Genomic DNA, 9,205 nt, shown 5'->3' with positions numbered 1-9,205 from the left:
CTCCTGAGACTGTGTTGATGTCATCTCCTATAAACTGTTGTCCGACACTTGCCAAGTCAGAGTTGAGCTATGGCACTTGCCTTAAATACAGTTGTTAGTTCCTGTACTTAGGTAGGGGTACTTAGATAGACAAAACTCTGCCAAGTGGTGCTTGCATTAAATATGGAGGGCGCTAGTCAGTTTACTTAGATAGAGATTCTGTTCTCACTGCAGTCAACTGGTATGTGTGTGTGTGTGTGTGTGTGTGTGTGTGTGTGTGTGTGTGTGTGTGTGTGTGCACATGCATTTGCTTTCCATTAGAGAGAGCATTTTACAACAGCATGGGGATACTGTTATAAGCATCTTCCACTTCCAAAACTCTGCCAAGTGGTGCTTGCATTAAATATGGAGGTTGCTAGTCAGTATACTTAGATAGATAGGGGTTCTGTTCTCACTGCAGTCAACTGGTGTGTGTGTTTGTGCACTTGCTTGAAATTAGAGACAACATTTTACCATAATATGTGGGACACTGCTATTGCCATCTTCCTGTCACAAGAGTCTGCTGATATCAGCTATAGCTGCTTTGCAGATGGACAGTATTCCCAAAGGGCAGGGTCAGCGACTGGCCTGCAGGGCAGGCACAGGTCACCTCACCCTATACAATACAGAGTACAGTGACAGGGTTTTCAGCCTATCCACATACATCATGGCATGGTTTGTAGGCCCTATATTTTCCTGTTGAGAAACTCCTGTGTTCTCTCCATGTGCTGCAGGTATCTGTTGAGGTACATACAAAAGGGGGCAATATACTCTATTAGTGTACTGATGAGGTTCAATTACAGTGCTGTTATATCATCATCAAATCTAGATACGATGGTCTGACTTATGAGGTGCATGACATACCCTTTTCATATCACTGTGGACACTTGGTAGTCAAAGTTCAGATTGCTATTTTCCTGTGTTCCCAGGTCTTGCACCACTGGATTTCAACATGGGAGAGTGTTGCCAATGCTTTAATTAGTGAGAAATTCCACTTTGCAGAAGGCCAACCTAATGACACCTTTTCCCTTTATTTGTAGGCCATGTGGCTTTGGCCCCAAACATTTGTCTGTGTTATCCCCTCCTGTACTATTTGACCATCATTGGCGGAGTCACCCAATATGCAAGAATCAGCAAACATGGTAAGCCAAAGTCTATATCCCTGTAGAAAGGAGTACATCAACATGCATCCATCTGAGTTGGGGGAGGAGGACATGATGCATGCATGTGTGGACACATCCTGACTGCTCTCATCTATAAGGTAGACTAACATGTCATCATGGACCTTTTCTAAATGTAATATCACTACTGTGTGCAACAGATATCTGTGAGTTGTTAATGCTGCATCCATGTATGTTATATCTATTAGAGATCCTCAAAGAAGTCAGTGAGGGCATGCATGCTGACAACACTATCATCCTGTGGTACTTGACCGGTCCAAGGCATTTGACGAAAATCCACAATAAGGTATTCACTAAACACTTTTAGATGTGGCCATAAACAGCTGTATCACCAAGTGGGTAGACCACTGGATCACATATATGGTATCTGAATCTGTTGAAATGTGTGGAGTGACCTGTATCTTAGGTCCAGTGATCAGGTCTGTACATTAGGGCTGCCTGCTAGGTCCTTTCCTATCCATTATTTAAGTCACAGACATCAAGTATGAGGTACACATACTGCATCCAAACAGCTATCTGGAGGAATGCAGATTGTGGGCAATCATTGACTCAGATTGTGATATTAGTATAATATAGCCAGTATCAACACACAACAAAGATTGCTGCCACAGCCATGACAACACATAAGATGAAAGAAAAACACAGGGAGATTTTTTTCATTATACAAACAAATGCACAGACCAAAGATAATGTAGACTTCACACCCTATAAGCAGACCAATTGGTATGTGATCTGTGTCCAGTGGTATATGGTATGTGGAACATACACAAGCATGTTGCCACAGTGATGACTACTCCATTTTATGTAACACATCTACTGAGTATGTGCAGAGCATCCACATCAAAAGCCATAATATCTCTGTAGTTTATAGCCTTCATCACACCAATACCCGAGTACAATGCATCCTTCCTCATGTCCCTCCCTACACATCTTCCAGTGATGTAAATCAAGTTGCTGGCTATTGAGACTTGTCTGCATGTATCAACTGGGCATAAGCTGATTTAAGTATATTTTCTGCACTTATTTAAGATTTGAGTGAGTAAATATTGTGTGTCTTGGATTCAGTAAATATTGTGTGTGTCTCTGAATCTCTGCAGTTAGCCATCTGAGCTCACTGAAAGTTGTTAGACTGCTTTGAAATTCCTTTGTTAGTGTTAATTAGCTTGGGGGGTTTTGCTAACATTAAAATCTGTGTTGGTTACATTTCTAGTAATCATTTTAAATCGAGTTGCTGGCTACTGTGACTTGTCTGCATATATCAACTGGACATAAGCTGATTTAAGTATATTTTCTGCACTTATTTAAGATTTGAGTGAGTAAATATTGTGTGCAGTAGTTCCCCACCCACCCTCCCTGTTTCTTGTTGTGGTGTTAATCTTGGTGGCTTTAGAATTGCCCTCCCCTGCTGTAAATCTCTTTTTGCACACTCCTCCTGGACCCATCTCATTCGCTCACTCAGCTGAGTACAGTGAGATCATATTTTGATTTTGGATACTCTTACCAGTCCCATCTCCTCTGCAGTGTACAGAGAGAACACTTGGGAAGGGCATTCCCCTATAGTATCTTAATCTGCTCTGTTTCCTCCATCTCAAAAAAAAAATAAATACATTTTTGCACTTTAACTGCCTTACTGTATTTGTGTTTCTTCCTACTTTATTACCTTATTTTGCTTTTGTCTCTTTTAAAAGTACTCAATTAAATTTATTCTGATGCCTTTATTACTGCTTGTTAGTAGCCTGATTAAATTGTAACTGCTATTCTAAGGCCCTTGATTTAAGCACTTGGGTTTCAAACCAGTTGTTTTACATTAGGAAGGTTTGTGGTCTGCACTGTTGTGGCAGGACAGGTAGCGTACATCCTTCTAAGTTGGGAACTGCTGATTGAAGGCTCAGTGTCTGTTATTCTAAAAGTGTATTAGTTCTAGGTTAAGGACTTGGGCTTCAGGACAGTTATTTTACATTCAGAAGGTTTGTGGTCTGCACTCTTGTGGGAGGAGAGGCTAGATGCTGCCCTTCTGAGCTGGGAATTTCTGGTTAAAGGCTTATTGCACATGCTTACTTGAACTGTTTCTTTCTGAAATCGGTACGCCTTGTTTGCTGTAGCATAGACTAGATTCAGGCCAGCTGGATCTAGCTTTGTTTGTATGAATTGTGCACTGACCCAGGTCATCTTTTTTGGAGAAGGTTTCTCTGTACCCTAGTGGCAGGACTGTGCAGTTAGAACTTGTCTGATTGAAGACTGCTGGAACAGAGCTCAGTTTTAAGCTTTTTAACTGGTCAGTTGGGTAAAGTGTTGTTTTGATTGTATCTGCTCTATTTTCTGGAAATATATATATATATATATACTTCTTTCTCGCCTTTCTGAACTAGTATAGTCCAGTTTTCATGTTATTGCTGAATCCAGGGTTGTGTTACAAGTTTCTGTGTTGCCATACCTTACTTGGATAGAAGGAAGTTTCTCTGTTCACCTGTGAGAGAGGGGAGCTTTGAGCAGCCTATCTGTCCCTGGAGGAGTGGTTTCAGCCCAGAAGTTGGTAGTTTATTGGCCATTTTGGGATAATTTCTATCTCTTTCACTTCCCTGCTATAAAAACCTCATTTGCACAGTTTTTACGCTTGTATTCTGCTCAGCAAGTGCCTTCCAGGTGTTCTGCAGAGTCTACAGCAGCAGAGAGACAAAAGAGTGACTTTGGAGTGATTAAGTATCAGTTTTCTGCTTTTCTTGCTGTCTTAACTAATTCTGCCTAAAACGCCAGTTTTTTTTCTTAGCGAATCTGTGATTTTAAAAGTTTGTTATTGTATACAACTCCGCACAGCTCCTCGTGGTGTCCTGCAGAATGATACAGGCAACTGGTAGGGTACACACTCAAGTGCACTAGCCGAATTAAAGCATTTACTGTGTTTCTGTACCTAATTTCTGCTACTTAAAAAAAAAAATCCTTGTTTCCCGCCTTTACTGAACTAGAATAGTCCAGTCTTCAGGTATTGCTGATCTCTGGGCTGTGTCATAGTTCCTGTGTTTCCCATATCCTTATTTGGATTGGGGGAAGCTTCTTTGTTCACCAGTGAGAGTGGGGAGCTCTGAGCAGCCTATCTGTCCCTTGAGGAGTGGTTCCAGCCCAGTAACTTGCAGCTTATTGGCCGTTTTGGGCCATGTCCTATCTCTTTCTAACCCCCTGCTTTAAAGCCAGCTTTAGTGCGCTTTTGGGTTTGTAATTTAAAGTTTGTCCTGTTTGTTGCATTTACCTGCTGAGGCTATACACTCAAGTGCGCTAGCCTGTGTTACATATTTATTGCATTTTCCTGCTGTTTGTTGCAAAAAAGAAAAAAACAAAAAAAACAGAAACAAATTATCCTTGTTTCCCATCTTCCCTGACCTAGAGTAGTCCAAATACAGGCTTTGCTGTATTCTGGACTTCTGGAAAGTTCCTGTGTTGCCCATTTCCTTTCTTGGATAAGGGAGGCTTCTTTGTTCACCAGTGGCAGTGGGGAGCTTAGAGCAGCCTATCTATCCCTGGAGGAGTGTTCCCAGCACAAGAATCTGGTAGTCTATTGGCTGTTTTGGGCCAATTTCTAGCTCTTTCAAGTCCCCCTGTATAAAACCCACTTTGGCACGTTGTTACTACTCAGCCAAGCTCCTCGTGGTCCTGCAGAGTGGTGCTAGCAGCAGAGAGGCTAAAAGAGTGACTGCTAACCTGATAAAAGTGTTTTCCTGCTACTACCTGGGCGATTGTCTGATCTAGCTAAACTGCAATTATTTCTGCATTCTTGAACTGTTTTAAACTGTTTAAAGTTGTTTTTGCACCTGCACTTTTAAAGTTTGTCCTGTTTGTTACATTTACCTGTTGAGGCTACACACTCAAGTGCGCTAGCCTGTGTTACATATTTATTGCATTTTCCTGCTGTTTGCTGCAAAAAAGAAAAAAAAATATCCTTGTTTCCCATCTTTCCTGACCTAGAGTAGTCCAAATACAGCCTTTGCTGTATGTATTCTGGACTTTTGGAAAGTTCCTGTGTTGCCCATTTCCTTTCTTGGATAAAGGGAGGCTTCTTTGTTCACCAGTGGCAGTGGGGAGCTTGGAGCAGCCTATCTATCCCTGGAGGAGTGTTCCCAGCACAAGAATCTGGTAGTCTATTGGCCGTTTTGGGTCAATTTCTAGCTCTTTCAAGTCCCCCCCTGCATAAAACCTGCTTTAGCGAGGCTTTGCGGGATTTTGCGCATAGCGCAGCATCGGGCAACGCCTCTTAATTGGGTTTAAACCATTTTCAGCTCCACGAAGTCTGCTCTTCACTTTTTCCCTTAGAACTGATCTAGTTCTCATAATAAACACCCTATTCCTACTCTAAAGCCTGGCACTTGCTCACTAAAGCAATTATATAAGTCAGCACTAAAAAATTAAAAGCACTACACCTTCACAAACTCCCCTTGAGTACCTTGTTCCCCACTGGCCCTTTTTTCAATTATAAAGGAATTCCCAATACTATTCTAGCATGTCCAAAGGTCAGTTGTCAATCTCCTCTCCGGTCCAACTGGTGAATCTGGGAATCTTGAGGCAATGTTACAACTGCCTCATGTACACAGACAACCCTCTCCTCCTCCCAACAAATTCCAACACATGTGAGAGATGCAACCATATAGCCAAACTGGAGGCTAAGCTCTCTCAACTCAGTACTGGTGTAACCAGTTAGGAGGAGAAGGAAACCACACTCACTACAATTCCAGTCTCACGTAGACCTACCACAACAGCAAACCAAACACATAAACACACAAAAACATACTCGGAGGCTCTAAATAAAAATCTGCCTAAGCAACAGAGACCTCCAAAGCAGATACCCAAGCAACCGCTACCCCAAAACAAAACACGTGCAACACATAGCTCACAAAGCCAGTGTGCCGAACAGTCACAGCCCTTAAGGCTAAACAACACACCTGATACACTTGTAATAGGTGACTCTATCGTCAGGCACACTGACGTCTTGCTCACCAGGCTGAACAAGGAGAAGGTCATGGTGAGCTGCCTGTCAGGTGCTAGGATCTGCCACATAACACAAGCACTCAGGTCACTCCAAGGCAAGTACAAATATGACTCAGTCATTGTCTATGCTGGTGTGAATGACCTGAGACGTACCTCCCTGAACTACATGAAAAGAAACATAGAGGAGCTCTCTGAGCATGTAGCCCAGGCCGGTATGACCCTGACCTTGAGTAACATCTTACCCTCACCAAGAATGATGCCACAATATGAAGACAAGATGATCAATTTCAACAATTGACTTAAGTATTGGTGTCATTCAAAGGAGATCCAATGCCTGTCAGCCTGGGATGACATGCTCGACAAGCCTTGATGCTTCACTAGGGACGGCTTGCACCTGTCACCCCTGGGCTTTCAGATATTGGCAAAGGCTCTTGTCACCCCCATAGTGCCTTTTTTAGGCAAGGCTCAAAAGACAAACCCACCTCCATAGGTATCACAAGGGATAAGAATACTGAATGCCAGAAGTCTGAACCTCAAGATGCATGCACTCAAAACTCTCCTTAGCATGGAGAACATCAATATCTGTGCAGTAACAGAAACCTGGTTCAAGGCTCGCAAGAGCACCCCAGCACTACCAGGTTATACCTCATACCATGTTTTTTAGCCCCAAAACTTGGACCGAACCACAAAAGGAGGGGAAGTATCAATATTCGTCAAAGATACCCACACCTCCAGGTTGGTGGCACAGCATGAAGCATCAGAGACTATCCATGTGCAACTAACAGTGGGTAAAACTGCCTTCCAGTTTATAGCCTGCTACAGACCACCCTCCCAAACCCAGGAGCCCCACTCTGCCTTCCTGAGAACACTGGAAAATATAAAGGTCTCTCCAAACACCATTATATTAGGCGACTTCAACTACCCAGACATTGACTGGGAGCATTACTCTAGCTCCAACACCCTAGCCCAAAGGTTCCTAGAATTTATAAACTCAAATGCTATGGAACAGCTTGTTACCACTCCGACAAGAGGGGAAAACATACTGGACCTGATCATCACCAACATGGGGACTCTATGCTCCAGACTAGAAGTGTATCCCTCACTGGTAAGATCAGACCATAAACTAATCTCACTATTCACATCCCGACCCCAGCCCCTGCCCAGAAAACCACAGTGAAAAACTTCTCCAAAGCAAATTTTACACTCCTCAAAACCGAGGTGGAATCCTTCAAAGCCCCCGGGCCTGTGGAAAATACGGCCCAAACTGCAGAATCCTTTATAAACGCATTCTATGAACACCTTCAGGAATGCATGGATCATGCAATCCCAAACAAAACCAAGACCCAATCCTCCAAAGGCAGGCTCCTGTCTGGTGGACCCCAGCCATAAACAAACTATACAACAGAAGGAGGAAGCTACTACATGATAGAGCAAAATCCCAAAAAGGGAAGGCATCTCTGATCAGTATTAGCAAAAAACTACGGGCACTCATAAAATCGTCTAAGGCCAGCTTCGAGAGAAAAATTGCACAGGACACTAAGGATAATCACAAGGCTTTCTTTAGTTATGTTAGAAACCTGGGTAGGAATTCCTAGATATGCTCAGAATTAGTCCAAAATGACAAAAAATACACCGAACCCACAGACATTGCCAACATCCTAGCTGCAGGTTCAGTGCAAACTTCTCCCCCCCTTCCCCACCAAAAGGGCAAATATCTATCCCAGCAGAGTGCTGCCCCCCTGACACCTCAGATGCTCAGGTAAGAGCCGCCCTCTCCAAAGCAAAAAACACAGCATCAATGGGACCAGACGGTGTCCCGGGCTGCGTCCTACATGAACTCCAAGAAGAACTAAACCCAAACATAAAACTACTGTTCAATCTCAGCCTTACTACAGGATATATACCCAAAGGGTGGTGTACAGCAACAGTGGTCCCTCTCCACAAAGGTGGTGCCTCAACGGATCCTGGAAACTATCGCCCCATAAGCCTGACTAGCTTGGTCTGCAAAGCTATGGAAAGGATCATCATGGACCTCATAAATAAAGATATTGGGGACCTACAGACACTGGATCCTATCCAGTTCGGCTTTGTTAAGGGCAGATCCTGCCTCTTAAACCTGGTTGATTTCTTTGAAACAGTCACCAAGGCCATTGATGAGGGGAAGGTGGTCCACACAGCCTACATGGACCTCGCAAAAGCCTTCGATACAATACCACACTCAGGCATTATAGATAAGCTCACCAGCTTAAACATAAACCCCTATGTCACTAGATGGGTTGCAAACTGGTTCAAGGACAGAACCCACATGGTTAGAATTGCTGGAGCCATGTCAGACTCCAAACCAGTTACAAGTGGTGTCTCACAAGACTCAGTCCTGAGACCTCTCTGGTTCAGTATATATTTCTCGGAGGTACAGGCCAACACAGAAGGACTGTGGCTGACCAAGTTCGCAGATGACTGCAAACTGGGCACCATAATCGACTCTCCAGCCAACACAAGCATCCTACAAAAGGGCCTCATAGAAACAGACAACTGGTGCCAGAGCCATGGCCTCAAGCTAAACGCCAAAAAGTGTATAGTCACCCCCTTCAGCAAAAACAAAGTGCCCACAAATTACCGCATAGATGGTAATCCATTAAGTACGGAAGAAGTAATTAGGGACCTGGGGACCCAAGTTGATAGCAATCTCTCATTCGACAAGCATGTGTCCAAAGTGGTTAGAAAATCATTTTATATAGCTCACCTAATCATGAAGGGATTCACATCTAGATCAGGGGAGGTCATCGTGCCTCTTTACTCATCCCTCAACAGGCCTATAAATGAGTACAATGCCCCTTTTGGGATGTACCTTACCAGACACCTGCAGCAACTGGAAAAACCCCAAAAGTACCTCACCAAGAGGATGAAAGGGCTCAAACAGATGCCCGGTTAAAGAAACTCCAGCTCTACTCAGTGGCATACCGCCTGCTCAGAGGCAATCTGTGCCTGACGTATAAAGCCATGTCCAACCCAGAATTAATGGACATGCTGCA

Source organism: Protopterus annectens, chromosome 5.part0 (genome assembly GCF_019279795.1).
Source record: "Protopterus annectens isolate FY-2018-M chromosome 5.part0, PAN1.0, whole genome shotgun sequence".
Classification (NCBI taxonomy): domain Eukaryota; kingdom Metazoa; phylum Chordata; order Ceratodontiformes; family Protopteridae; genus Protopterus; species Protopterus annectens.
The sequence above is the reverse complement of the archived record's forward strand: the minus strand, read 5'-3'. Positions refer to the sequence as shown.